The sequence below is a fragment of the Echinops telfairi genome, unplaced genomic scaffold (genome assembly GCF_000313985.2).
Source record: "Echinops telfairi isolate 266 unplaced genomic scaffold, ASM31398v2 ScPeMD7_2291;HRSCAF=2852, whole genome shotgun sequence".
NCBI lineage: Eukaryota > Metazoa > Chordata > Mammalia > Afrosoricida > Tenrecidae > Echinops > Echinops telfairi.
In genome coordinates, this window is record NW_022106189.1 from 38,698,164 (window position 1) to 38,711,811 (window position 13,648).

At 45.0% G+C, this 13,648-nt stretch overlaps 1 pseudogene; it reads left to right on the plus strand.

Moving 5' to 3' along the window:
- The first annotated feature begins 3,556 nt into the window (after positions 1–3,556).
- On the plus strand, positions 3,557–5,599 carry LOC101640898 (annotated as a pseudogene).
- Positions 5,600–13,648: the final 8,049 nt, after the last annotated feature.

Consider the following 13,648-nt stretch of genomic DNA (forward strand, 5'->3'; position numbering starts at 1 on the left):
AAATAAAGCCTGGAACTCTCCTGAAAAATCAGCCATTGATGACCCTATGGGTCACTGTGCTGCCCTGACACCCATTGAGTTTCCATGAGCCAGAAGTGACTCACCAGCAACTGGAAAACAAAACAAAGCCAAAAAGAGACAAACTTATGAATTTCGCCTATTTTCCCTTCTCATAGTAGCCAATCATCTCAGACAGTAGAATGCACAAAATCTGTAGCTAGGAAAATTGAAAGTTGTCAAAATTAAAATGGACTGCCTACAGGTGGCTATCCTGGGCATTCAGAAGCTGCAATGGACTGGGATTGGTCATTTTGAATCTGACCAGATTCAAATCACGCGGCTTACTCTACTGGGAAGAACAAATTCAAGAACACTTGAGTCACGGCCATCATCAAAAAGAACATTTGAAGATTTACCTTGAAATGCAGTGCTGCCTGTGATAGGGCAATAGCTATACTCTTACAAGAAACCCCAATGAACACAAGTATTATTTACTTTGATACACTAGCCTCTAAAGCCAATGAGGAAGAGATTGAAGATTTCTACTGACTGCTTCAGTCTGAAATTAGTGAAACATGCCAACAAGGTGCAATGATAATGGCTGATGGTTGGGAGGCAAAAGTGAAAACAAAGAGGCAGAAATAGCAATTGGAGAAATGTGACCTTGGTGATAGAAATGCAGCTGGAGAATTTTGGTGGAAGTTTACAAGACCAATGATTTCTTCATTTCAAATACCTTTTTGCCTACAACATAAAATGATGATGATACAGGTAAGCCTCACCAGAGAGAATACCCAGGAATCCAACTGACCTAGTCTGTGGGTTTACATGATGGAGAAGCTCAATATGATGAGCCAAAATAAATATGGGCCGATTACAGACCAATCATCAATTGCTCATATACAAGTGCAGGTTGTAGATGAAGACAATGTAAACAAGTCCACGAGAACTACAATATGACCTTGAGTCTATCCCACCTGAATTTGGAGACCACCTCAAGAACAGATTTGATGCACTGAATGGTAATCATCAAAGACTAGAGGAGCTGTGGAAAGACATGAATAACATCATACATGACACAAGCAAACTGTCACTAAAAAGACAAGACCAAAGTGGATGTCCGAAGATACTCTGAAACTTGCTTTGGACTGTAGAGCAGCTAGTGACTGGAAGAAGTGACAAAATAGTTGAACCGAACAGGACATTTCAAAGGGGAAGTTGAGAAGACAAAGCATCATAAGGAAATGTACAGAGACCTGGAGTTAGAAAACCAAAATGGAAGAATGCCCGTCATCTCTCAGCGGGAAGAACTGAAGACAACAACCATCATGCGTCAATCTTTAAGGTTTCCGTAGGCAACATCCTGAGGAAATGATGAGGAAACATCCGAAGAAGAAGGAAGGAAAACCCGGAGTCACTAGAAGAGGGGAAGGGACTGTCGGCCCACTGGCTCTATGCAAAAGACCCCAAACTCAGTGCTACTGAGTTCAGGCTGACTCAGAGATCCCCTGTGGGGTTGAGACTGTACCTCTTTACAGGAGCAAGAAAGCCCAGTCTTTCTCCCGGGAGCTGATGGTGGTTTCGGACTGCCGACTTTGTGGATCACAGTCCCAGGCTTAAGCCCTACCCCAGGGCTCCCACGGGCTATATTAGGCCCTTGGAATAATCAGTCACAGCTAACATCACACAGCTCAACGAAGAGAAGTTGTTCCCGGTCATCACATTATTGTTCCATGCCATAGAGCCAGTTCTGACTCACCAAGATCCTGCCGACAGCAGAACAGGAACACAACCTGGTGCTGAGCCAGCCTCATTGTGTTTGTACATTCCATCCCACTGTTGTAGCCACTGCGGCGATGCACCCCATTGAGGAGCTTCCTCTTTTTCTCTGCCCCTCCACTTTATCAAGCATGATGTCCTTCTCCAGCGAGTGGTCGCTCCTAGTAACATGTTGAAATATGTGAGATGAAGTCTCTCCATCCTTTGCCTCCAAGGAGCATTCTGGCTGTACTTCTTCCAAGACAGCCCTGTCTGGTTTTTTGGCAGTCCACGGTACTATAACTACTTGCTAACACCATAGTTCAAGTGCACCAATGTATCTATGTTGAACCTCCATCTGGATAAGACGCTATTGGAAGTAGCATGGCTTAGTCAGGAGTATCTTAGTCCTTGAAGTACAGTAACATCTTTGCTTTTCAATACTTTAAAGAGATCTCGCGGAGCAGATTTACCTAATGCAGTGCACTGTTTGATCTCTTGACGGTCGCATTATGAAATGAAGCAAGACGAAATCCTTGACAACGTCAATATTTTCTCCATTTAGCTTGATGTTTCCTATTGGTCCAGTTGAGTCATCACTTTAGGGGTGAGTTAATTAAGTGTTTGAGCAAATGAATGATCTTATAAATATACAAATGGTCCTTGGCAGAGAAAAGAAAGCAAAACAAAGCTTCCTCAGCCCTGCAAATCCTGAGTTTTGACAGATGATTAATTTTCTATTAATAATTTAGATTGATCACAATAAACAGTAATTAATAATCATAATAATAAACAGATTATGATTTCCAAACAGTGCATGAGAAGACCAGTAGCTTCATGTCTTCCCCAGGATCTGGTCATTTTTCCTTGTAGCTATCACTTTATCATTTCCTGTTGCATTTCTTCACTGTGCTTAAAAAAAGAACACATTTTCCCATGCTTACTTGCCTGAGAGCTTCTTTCATGAACTACCTGCTTCAGTTTCTAGCACATTTTTCAGACGTTGCCCTCTTTTCTCTGACCTGTCGTAATTCTCGAGGTAGCTCGAAAGAAGTCCTTTGGCAGATCTATGTATATGACATTTCCCTTTCACTCCCTAATATCTTCTGATGAGCTGATGCCCTAAATATTAATGTGGTTCAATTTGTCAACCTTTTGTTTTAAAGCTACCCATTGTTGTTCTCATTTAAATATGCATGTGTATGTTTTTCGGTCTACTCGAAGCTCTTGAAAACATTCTCCTATGCTTTCCTTTATAAGCTGCGCTGTTTCAGCTTTCAAAAACCAGGTGGGTCTGTCAGAGTGGATGTGGGAAACATGGTTGAACCACAATGTTGTTGTTGAAGTGCCTTAAGTGACCCGGTGCACAATAGAACAAAACATGGCCCCGAGATGTGCCATCCTCACAATAGTTCTTAGAGTTGAGCCCACGGAGGCGGCCCCTGGGTCAGTTCTTGTCTAAGACCTCCCTCTTCTTTGCTACCCCGATACGTTACCAAGCGCCACAGCCTTCTCCAGAGACTGGGTTCTGCTCACAGGTCCAAAGTCCATGAGATCGTCTCTCAGTCCTTGCCTCTGAGGAGAATTCTGCTTGCATTTCTTCTAAGACACATGCGTTTGTTCTTTGGGCTGTCTGTGGTACTTTCGAGATTCTTTGTTAGCACCCTAATTCAAACGCGTCAGTTCTTCTTCTTCGATCTTGCTTATTTGCAATTCTCACATGCACAGGAGGCGATCAAAAATACCATGGCTTGGTTCTCCCACTGCCGCCACCGCTGGCGCTCGTGGTCAGCTCGCCATGGCACTCTCGCGGGGTTTGCCTGGGAGCTGGCCGAAGCCGTGGCCGGAGGTCGGGTGTTGGTGGTGAGTGCGGGTGGCATCGGCTGCGAGATCCTCAAGAACCTGTGCTTACCGGCTTCTCCCACATGGATCTGGAATAGAAATAAATCTGGATACCTACGATCAGGTGTATAATTGGCTGAGGTAAGATTTCCCAACAGAATTTTGTGGGATAACCTTTGCTACTGCACTCAAATTAAGAGCAGATTGAGCTGGATACTATGAATGTCAGCAGTCTCAACAGACCATTTTTGTTTCAAAAGAAACATGGTGGAAGATCAAAGGCACACAGGTTGCCAAAGAAAGTGGGCTGCAGTTGTACCCCAAAGCTAATAGCACAGCTACCATGACAGCGTCACCCGAGCCCTGACTGTGATGTGAAATTTCTAGACAGTTTATATTAGTGATGAATGTTTTAGATAACAGAGCTGCCCGCAACCATGTCAATAGGATGTGTTTGGCAGCTGCTGTAGCTCTTACTGAGAGTGGAACTGCCGGGTATCTTGGACACATAACTATCATCAAAAAGGGTGTAACCGAGTGTTATGAATGTCACCCTCAACCAACCCAGAGAACTTTTCCTGGCTGTCCAATCCGCAACACACCTTCAGAGCCTATTCACGGCATCGTGTGGGCAAAGTATTTGTTCGACCAGTTGTTTGGGGAAGAAGATGCTGATCAAGAAGTATCTCCTGATGGAGCTGACCCTGAAGCTGCCTGGGAGCCCAGGGGAGCCGAAGCCAGAGCCAGAGCATCTAATGAAGATGATGACATTAAACGTATTTCCACTGAGGAGTGGGCTAAATCAACTGGTTATGATCCCGTTAAACTTTTTACCAAGCTTTTTAAAGATGATATTAGGTACCTGTTGACTATGGACAAGCTGTGGAGGAAGAGGAAATCGCCAGTTCCACTCAACTGGGCTGAAGTACAAAGTCAAGTTGAAGAAACCAATGTGTCCGATCAACAAAATGAACCCCAGTTAGCTTTGAAAGACCAGGAAGTTCTAGATGTAAAGAGCGAGGCAAGTCTTTTCTCCAAAAGCATTGAGATTTTGAGAATGAATTTAATCCAAAAAGGGAATGGAGCTGAGCTCATATGGGACAAGGATGACCCATCTGCAACGGATTTTGTCACCTCTGCTGCAATCCTCAGGATGCATATTTTCAGTATGAATATGAAGAGTAGACTTGATATAAAATCAATGGCAAGGAATATCATTCCTGCTATCGCTACTATGGTACTAATGCAGTGATTGCTGGATTGATAGTGTTAGAAGGTTTGAAGAGTCTATCAGAAAAAACAGACCAATGTAGAATAATTTTTTGGAATAAACTTCCAAACCCAAGAAAGAAGCTCCTTGTGCCTTGTGCCCTAGCTTCTCCCAACCCCAATTGCTAGGCTTGTGCCAGCAAGCCAGAGGTGACCGTACGACTGAACGTCCATGAAGGTCATGACCGTTCGCACACTACAAGATAAGACAGTAAAAGAAAAATTTGCCATGGTAGCACCAGATGTGCACTTTGAAGATGGGAAAGGAACAATCTTAATATCTTCAGAAGAAGGAGAAACAGAAGGTAATAATCACAAGAAGCTGTCAGAATTTGGAATTCAAAATGGTAGCCGACTTCAAGCCGATGATTTCCTTCAGGGCTACACTTTACTGATCAACATCCTCCATAGTGAAGACCTAGGAAAGGGTGTTGAATTTGAAGTGGTTGGTGATGCCCCAGAAAAAGTAGGACCAAAACAAGCAGAAGATGCTGCCCAAAGTACAACCAATGGGAGCGATGATGGAGCTCAGCCTTCTACATCCACAGCACAAGAGCAAGATGATGTGCTCATAGTTGACTCTGATGAAGAAGGCCCTTCAAAGAACACTGGCGACAGTGAAGAAGAGCAAAGTCGCAAAAGGAAGTTGGGTGAGAAAGACAACGTCAGTGTGAAGAAGTTACGTACAGAACCAGCGGAGCAGCTTGATGCTGTCATCGCCTTAGATTGAAGAGAAATGGGCCTCCAGAGCCTTCTTGTTGCCTGAGTCATCTGGGCACAACCAGATTTTCTATGTCCTTTGTTCCAAAGGGGGAAAAACTCACCATCGACTTAAACATGAGTCTGCTCCCTTTGAAAGCATTCATTCTGCTAGAATGATTAGAAACATTACAGTATGCTGTATTGAAAGTAGGAGTATAGTTTTTAAATCCTTTGAACAAAGTGTGTGTATAAACAAGCAGTCATGAGGGGGGAAAAACAGTAAAATGCATGTTTCCTTTTAATGTAAATATCCTTAGGTATCATTTAATAGTTTTAAAATATTGTGGTTTAGTAAAGTTGATACCTGGTTATAAATATTATGCCTTTATTTTTGGTTAGAAAAAGAATTCTTTTTAGCGTAGATCTAACCATTTTCATACTCTTAACGGAAGCAGATTCAGACGTATCGAGTGCTATGCATTGAAACTTGTTTTAAATGGTAACTGGCATTGTGTATTACTGTAAAGCAATGCTACTTTACTCCAGTTTCCAGTTTGTACTGCCTGGTATGTCTCTGTAAGAAACCGGTTTTTGTGTATTGTTACAGTTTCAGGTTATTTATATTTGACGTTCTGTAAAACTCAAATATAACTAGATTGTCCTTGGACCAAATAAATGCCATCTGCTTACTTGTTAAAAATATATACCCTGGCTGGGGTCGGGAACCATCATAAATGCTGAACAAATGCTGGAACTCTAGTCCTTGTGTCGAGACCACAGAGAAAGGCTGAAGCCAAACATGCTTCCCTTTGCCTTGACTCTGTGCAAAAACCAGGGGAAAGAGGCAACGAGAAGCGGACTTGGAGGGTATGACCCCAGAGGGCTTGGCACGCCTGCTTCCACATGGAAACCTTCTGGAGGTCTTCATGCCTGGATTCTCTGGACACTCACACGTTTTCCTCCCTCGTCATAAGAGGAGCCAGGGGTGAAAAACAAAAAGCATACACAAAACAGATACGACCAAGAGAGATCACGACATCAAGGGCTTGCTCAAGAAAACTGTGCTTTCTGACTAAGTGAGCTTGTGACTGCCTACAAATTACTGAGTCACCACATACTCGAAGAAGCATCAAGACAAGCCAGAACACCCTACTACCCGGCCTGTTATTTTCCAAGTCATAGCTTTCCAACAAAGACAGGTCAAATAGATGACCCTGCGAGCGACGGAGAAATAGCTCCTGAAATAAACCACCCAGCAAATCAAAGCCGAGACTTGGGCAAAGCTGTGAGAAGTGTCCTTGGAGCGTCTTAGCATCCTGTGAGCACTGCGCTCGGCGATGCTCTAAGCTTTGCTGACCAAGGGGGCTGGGGCCGATGCCGCAGTTGCTTCCTTTCAGATAAGAGATTCCGCCTTAGAATTTGGGTGTGTTATTTGTTTGGGGTTTGTTTGTTTGTTTCCCTGCAATCCCATTTCAAAAGCTGTTTATTTCCATGCTCTGAAATATGGTAATGCTGCCAAGTTAGTCTTCTATGTGTGTTTACAGGAAATGAAGTGAGGCTATTATAAAGTGTGGAAAGGGAATGGGTTGCCATTCATGCGACAACATGAATGCATGCAGTCGATTCTTGATAGATAACAATATCCCTCCTGGTGAGGAAGAGGAACCGGGGTAGTGTAGGCAGCTGGGCTCGGACACATTTAAGGATGAGCCCCACTAAATAATGCCAGCTGATCATGGTGTCAATCAGAAAACAACAACAACAAAGTTGTCACACAGTTCTAATAAAGACACTCCTAATAAAGACAAACATATTTTACCACCCTGAACATGTAGGAAAGGGAAGTAGTCCCCCATATCCCCCATATGTGAGGCAAGTGATTAGTCATACAACAAGGCTCAGCTCTGCCTGAGAAACTCCTGAAACAAAAGCCCCAGAAGCTGCAGCCTTAGCAGGAGACAAAACCAGGCTGAGCAAAGCACCGGCTCTCACACCAGACCTGCCTTGAAGGGCCCTCTGGTTGGCGGCATCGTTTCAAGTTCCCCGTTCATCTCTTTGCTCAGTTCCTGGGGAACATGAACTCAATTCCGAGACCTGCCCTCCTCGCGACTCCTTTTACTGAAGGGGTCAAGAGGGCTGTGATCTCAAAAAAAAAAGAAAAAGAGGGAAATGAAGAACAGAATGGTATATCCTCATGGAATCCAGAATTTCTGGAGTCAGAGAGTCTGGACGGGCCCCCAAAACTATTGTCTTGAGATCATCTTCAAACCTGGAACTAAAACCATCCGTGAAGACTCTTTTAAGCCAAACACGAATTTAGTTTAACTGGTAAGGTACATCTCTCTTGAGCAGGGCACTCTTTTCAAGAGCTATCTCGGGGGATCTAACTGATGACAAATCCTCCAAAGGTCAGAAAGGTTAGGGGACAGTCAGTGTAGGTTGGCATGGGAGGAATAAAGGCAGGGACAGATCAGTTGTGCCACTTGAAGAACACAATCAGTGGCACTGAGTTACTTGGACCTAAAGAAATGGTTGCGTGTTCTGCTATGTGTATTTCCAACCCCAACAAATAATAAATTTAAAAACAAGAATGTGCGGCCACAACCCCAAATGAATTATGGTCACTCTGTGGGCTCTGCATGGAACATGCCCTGGAAGACTTTCAATCCCACATTTACGGGGCAGTGCCCACCTGTGAACTCTTCTGCCTCTGTGCCTTCTCCTGAACACAGCAGGAAAGCTCAGGGCTCCCTGTGAGTCTGGTTTTCTGGCCTAGAAGCTGGGCGCTCTGGCTCTGAGCATCTTGATCAAACAAGTGCACTGATCCGCCACTTTGAAGAACCTACTGATGGAGGCAGGACGGGGGAAACATCAGCAGTCAAAGAGAATGGTTGCCTGTGATTTTTAAGTGATGATTTCCCTATCAATTTTAAAGCTATTCACTAGAACCTTTTAAAATAAGGGGCAACTCTAAGGCAGTCCGCTGTTTTGCAAAGGCTTCTGAGCTTTAGAGTTTTTCCCAAGTTTCAAAATGGCCATCCATTTCCTGATTTTCAGAACCTCAAACACGGATGGTGTTGCCAACTGTCAGAATGAGCTTGGCCTCCCGAAGCTTTGATGTGTTGGTTTGTGCTGGACATGCCTCTCTTATACCAAATTGGGCAAGTCCTCCACAAACTTCTCTCCTTCCACCTCTTCCATGTGTCACCTTCATTCACGCTCACTCAATGCCTTCAAGTCAATGCTGACTCATGACAACCCTATAGGACAGAGTAGAACTGATCCTGTGGGTTTCTGAGATTGCAACTGCTAACGGGAGTAGAAAGCCCCGCCTTTCTCCCTTGGAGAGGCTGTTGGTTTCAAACTGCTGACCTTAGCGATCACAGCCCTACGAGTAACCGCTACACCACCAGGGCTCCATCCATCTCCTTAGTCACCTTGATCCAGATAAAACCTCTTTCCTCACTAGGATCCAGAAAGCAATCGGTAGCATGTTTCCCCTCTCATGACTACGGCCTACGGACACCCCTCCCCTCACCCCCGAGTCACCTCTCAGCAACCACAGCACAGGATAGGACCCATCTGCAAGGTCATTGAAGTCTGATTCGTTTTTCTCCCCACCACGGGGCTTCAAGAAGATTGCGAGTGGGTTCGACTGGATTTTTCTCTTCATGTTTCGTGTCGGGAGCATGCCGTTTTCATTAGCGTGTACTTTCAAGCAAGTTTATCAAGGTTCGGCTTCATCTGCTCTTCACTATATTGACTCATAAGACCTGACCCACTTTCTGAGAATCAGACATGGAGAGGCCATTGCTTACTTGCCATCATCGTCTGATGTCCCAGAACCCCTCCAGAGAATAGAAAATCCCAAGCAAATACGAGTCCTGACCTCCCTCAAGGAGAACCCCCCCACCCCACCCCACCCCCTCTCCGAGGATGACTTGGATGTAGACTCATCTCACCCACTAAGCCTAAACAGGGAGCATTTCCTGGCTTGGCCATGCTGCTTTCTCCAGCATGATGCCCTTGGTCTAGGTACATGTGAGCACAATGGAGTGTTCTGGAATTCCAATACTTTGCATTGTTATCCACATTCTGTTATGATCCACGGCCTTTGTATTATCAAAAAGCACAAGTCAACATTTTTCTGGTATACTTTGCTTTCAGATAAGCTCGTCTTGAGTCCTGGGATATAAATCTCTGTCCTGATGCCTGTCCTACAGATTTTAGATTTGACAACCCTTGTAACTCCACGAGCCAGCAGAGGCCTCCAGCCTGCTGCAGGACCCATGGATTTGGAATGAGTCCCCTCAATTAATGAGCCACTTCCTTGAAGTAGATTTCTCTTTATATATGTATGTTTCACTAGTTTTGTTTCCCTACAAAACAGTGGTTGTCAAGCTTCCTAATGCCGTGACCTTTTAATATATTTCCTCTTGTTGTGGTGAGCTCTGACCATAAAATTTTCATTGCTACTTCATAACTATAATTTTCTACTGTTATGAATCCTCATGTAAATAGCTGATATGCAGGATGTATTTTCATTTTTACAAATTGAACTTAAGTAAAGCATAGTGATTAATCACAAAACAATATGTAATGATATATTGTGAAATATTTATTTCTAATTACAAATGAGTGAATTTTGTCTTGGAGCATGGTGTAGCATGGGTAACAGTCTTCGTGGCCAGGTACTTGTAGGTGGGTGTATCTGCATGTGGGCAGACCTGCCTGGAGACGGATAGCAGAGCGGTGTCTCGGTTCCTAGACCATCAAAACTATGTGTTTTCCGATGTTCTTAGGTGACCCCTGTAAAAGGTTCATTCGACCCCCAAAAGTGGTTGCGACCCACAGGTTGAGAACTGCTGCTACACAACCTCAATTAAGGCAGTGAGTATCATGCTGAAAGCACGCCACCTACTCGTATACCTCAGATCCAAGTATTAGTAATGAGACATGTGGATACTCTTCACCGATCAATAAAAGGTACATATTAAATCTTGCTATTCAAAGACATCACTTTTCACCAATTCCTCAAAACAGTGTAGCTCCATAGCCATCCCATAATATGAGGGCCGTGGTGGTTCGCTGGGAAAATCCTTGCCTGGGTTCAATTCCTAGTCAATGAATCTCTACACAACCACATGCATCTGTCAGTGGGGCATTGCAAATTGCTATCATTGGGAACAGGTGTCCATAGAGCTCCCAGATGAAGACGAGGAAGAAAGGTCTGGTGATCTACTTCTGAAAAGCAGTCGATGAAAATCCTAGCGATTGCTGCAGTCAGTCAGTCTAGCTAATTCTGCTGCGCGCAGGACAAACATGACTTGGGAACCTACTCTATGCCAACTAACCACCACCCTCACCCCTGAACTTCCTATTGCCACCAAGTTACTCTGCGTCTAATACGATTCTTTTGGGGGATGCTATAAAACACAATCACTGCTCTGTGGATTTATTTCTTTTTGTTTGTTTGAATCAAATCTGCTTGATTATTCTTTAGCCTCTGCCTCAAATAAAGTTAAAAGAGGAAAAGGCATGCTCTATTAAATAAAGAGCGTAACTCCTGTGTCCTCCCACTGTTTGGTCCCAAGGAGCACGTTGTTTCCTTGGCAAAGGACGGCTGGCTGTGCAGGACGAGGCCCAGGCTGGAGGAGCTTGGGCTGTGCCGACTGTGGGACAGCTTTCACAGAACCAGATGGGGCGGACCTGTTTGTGCGTCCCCCAGGATGCCATGTGGAGCTACCTGAGGAGAATTAATGACTGTATTTGTTTTTGCACATTGAGAACAATTATTTCTATGGGTCTCACAGAACTAGGACAACACAACTTATCCTCATTTATGAGACGAGGGTCATTTGTCAATGCGGGCAGCCTGCTGCTTCACATTGGCCCTCATCCCTGACAGACCCTGGTGTCGGTTCACTGTCCAGCTCATCTATCTTCATTGCCACAGGAGAGCAGGATCCCACCAGTGCCATTCTCATTCGGCCCTAAAGCTCCTTCTCAGTAGCAGCCTCTTCATGCATGGGGTTGTTCGCTACCTCTCCTTCTCTGTCTACAACCATATCTCTACGCCCTGCACAATTTCTTGTTCTTCCCAGATTTTCACTACCAAGAAGAGGTAGAACAATTTTCAGTTGAGTTGACAGGACATAATACCTTCTGGCTGCCACTTGCCCGTCAGATTGTCACACTGTGTTGACCTGCACGTTGCAATGATTGTAGAAGGTGTGTGTCGCAAATTCAAGGAAGGTCATCAATGGTAGATAGCAGAGCTTCCAGACCAAGGCAGACTAGGAAGAAAGGTCTTGAAATACTATTTTTTCTGAAATTGGTATTGTCCACATTTTAATTCCTTGGTTGGCCTGGAGGACTGGGGTTATGGCAAAGGAGCCCACAGATGCACACCATTTCCATCCCTGCAGACTGGTCTCTCATACAGACAGCGCTGGTGGTCTCCTACTCCCTCGGAGGAACCAGCCCCATGTTTTCCCCCAAAATGTGGGTATTCAAGTGAACATGGGGTCACATCAGGCATCGGACCCTGGTCCAAGGAGGAATGGGATCTAGGTTCTCCCATGGACCAGTAGCACGGTAGGCCAAGTACTGGGCCTCCAATTGAAAGGTCGGTTGCTCTAACCCATCAGCCAAAAGATGTGGGAGACTGCTTTCTTAAACAGTTGCCATCTCCGAACCCCTGGGAGCAGTTCTACTTCATCCTGTGAGTTGGAGCTGACTTAACCACACTTAAAATCATGCAGACATGATTTTAAAAATCTGGTGGTGCAGTGGATCAAAAGCACTTGGCTGCTAACGGAAAGGTCGGTAGTCTGACCCGACTAGCTGTTCCACGGGACCAAGATGTGTCGGGCCACTTCTGTAAAGCCTGACAGCCTCAGCAGCAATTATGGGGGTGGTGCTACTCAATAGGGTCACCGTGAGACCGTGAGCCACAATGGGCTGCTGGCAGCTGAGGGTTGGGTTTGGGGATCAGGAACCAGCAGAAGAGGAGGCAGTTCTCTGTTCATGGGGGTGGGGGGTGACCGTCCTTGATGATCCTGCAGTGAAGAGGCAGTAGCAGGCAGCACGAGAGTCATGTCAAGTTTGGTCGTAATAAGGACTGAGAGAGAGCAACTGAGGGGAGGACAGTTCAGCAACAAAAAGGAGCGAGCCAGAATTTGTTACACGTGTGATATGCTCAGGCTAGCCAGATGGCAAAAGACACTCAATGTGAGAGATGGTCTCTGAAAACACAGCGTAGAGCCAAGACGGAGGCCTGGCCTGAGGCAACTCTTCTCTCTTGGGCCGGGATTCGCTCCCTCCAAGACGGAGCCAAGACCTTCGACAAGCATGGGGTGGGGGGTGGGGGAATCCATGGAGGGCTCTGACCCCACTCTCTGGCCTGAGGAGGCCTCACAGAGAGTGCCCCCACTTAACAGAGGCAGCAGCAAGGCTTCTGGTGACTGGCCGGGGGCCGCTTTGGGACAGAGAAGAGAGGAGAGAATGATAAAGAAAGAGAGGTTAGGGGAGGCTGAGAAAGCTCCCACTTGTACTTTGAGTTTCTGTCCATGACAAAGACACAGCTGATAAACTGAATTAAAAGAAACTACTTTGTTCCCAATATTTGTGGTCCTATGGCCACAATGAAATGTATTGCTATCCTACCCAATTAGCTTAAATAATGTTTTAAACACAGTTTAATCTTTCCACTTTCACAAGAATATTTATACAGTGTGTTGTCTTAATATCAATCTGGTTCTGCAATCACGCACACACATGTATGTATGTATATGTATGTATTATGGATGGATGGATGGATGCATGGATGCACGGATGGATGCATGGATGGATGGATAAGGGGCTTTGGACACAAGATGGTTAAGCATTCAGCTGCTAACAGGCAGGTTAGTCATTTGAATCCAACAGTTTCTCCTCGGGAGAAAAATCTGGCAATCTTTCCCCAAGAAGACTTACCGATGAAACTTTATGGAGCAGTTCTGCTCTGCCCTATAGCATGCCTATAGATGAAATGAACTCCATGGGACAAAACAACATTATACCAACCCCTATGTAC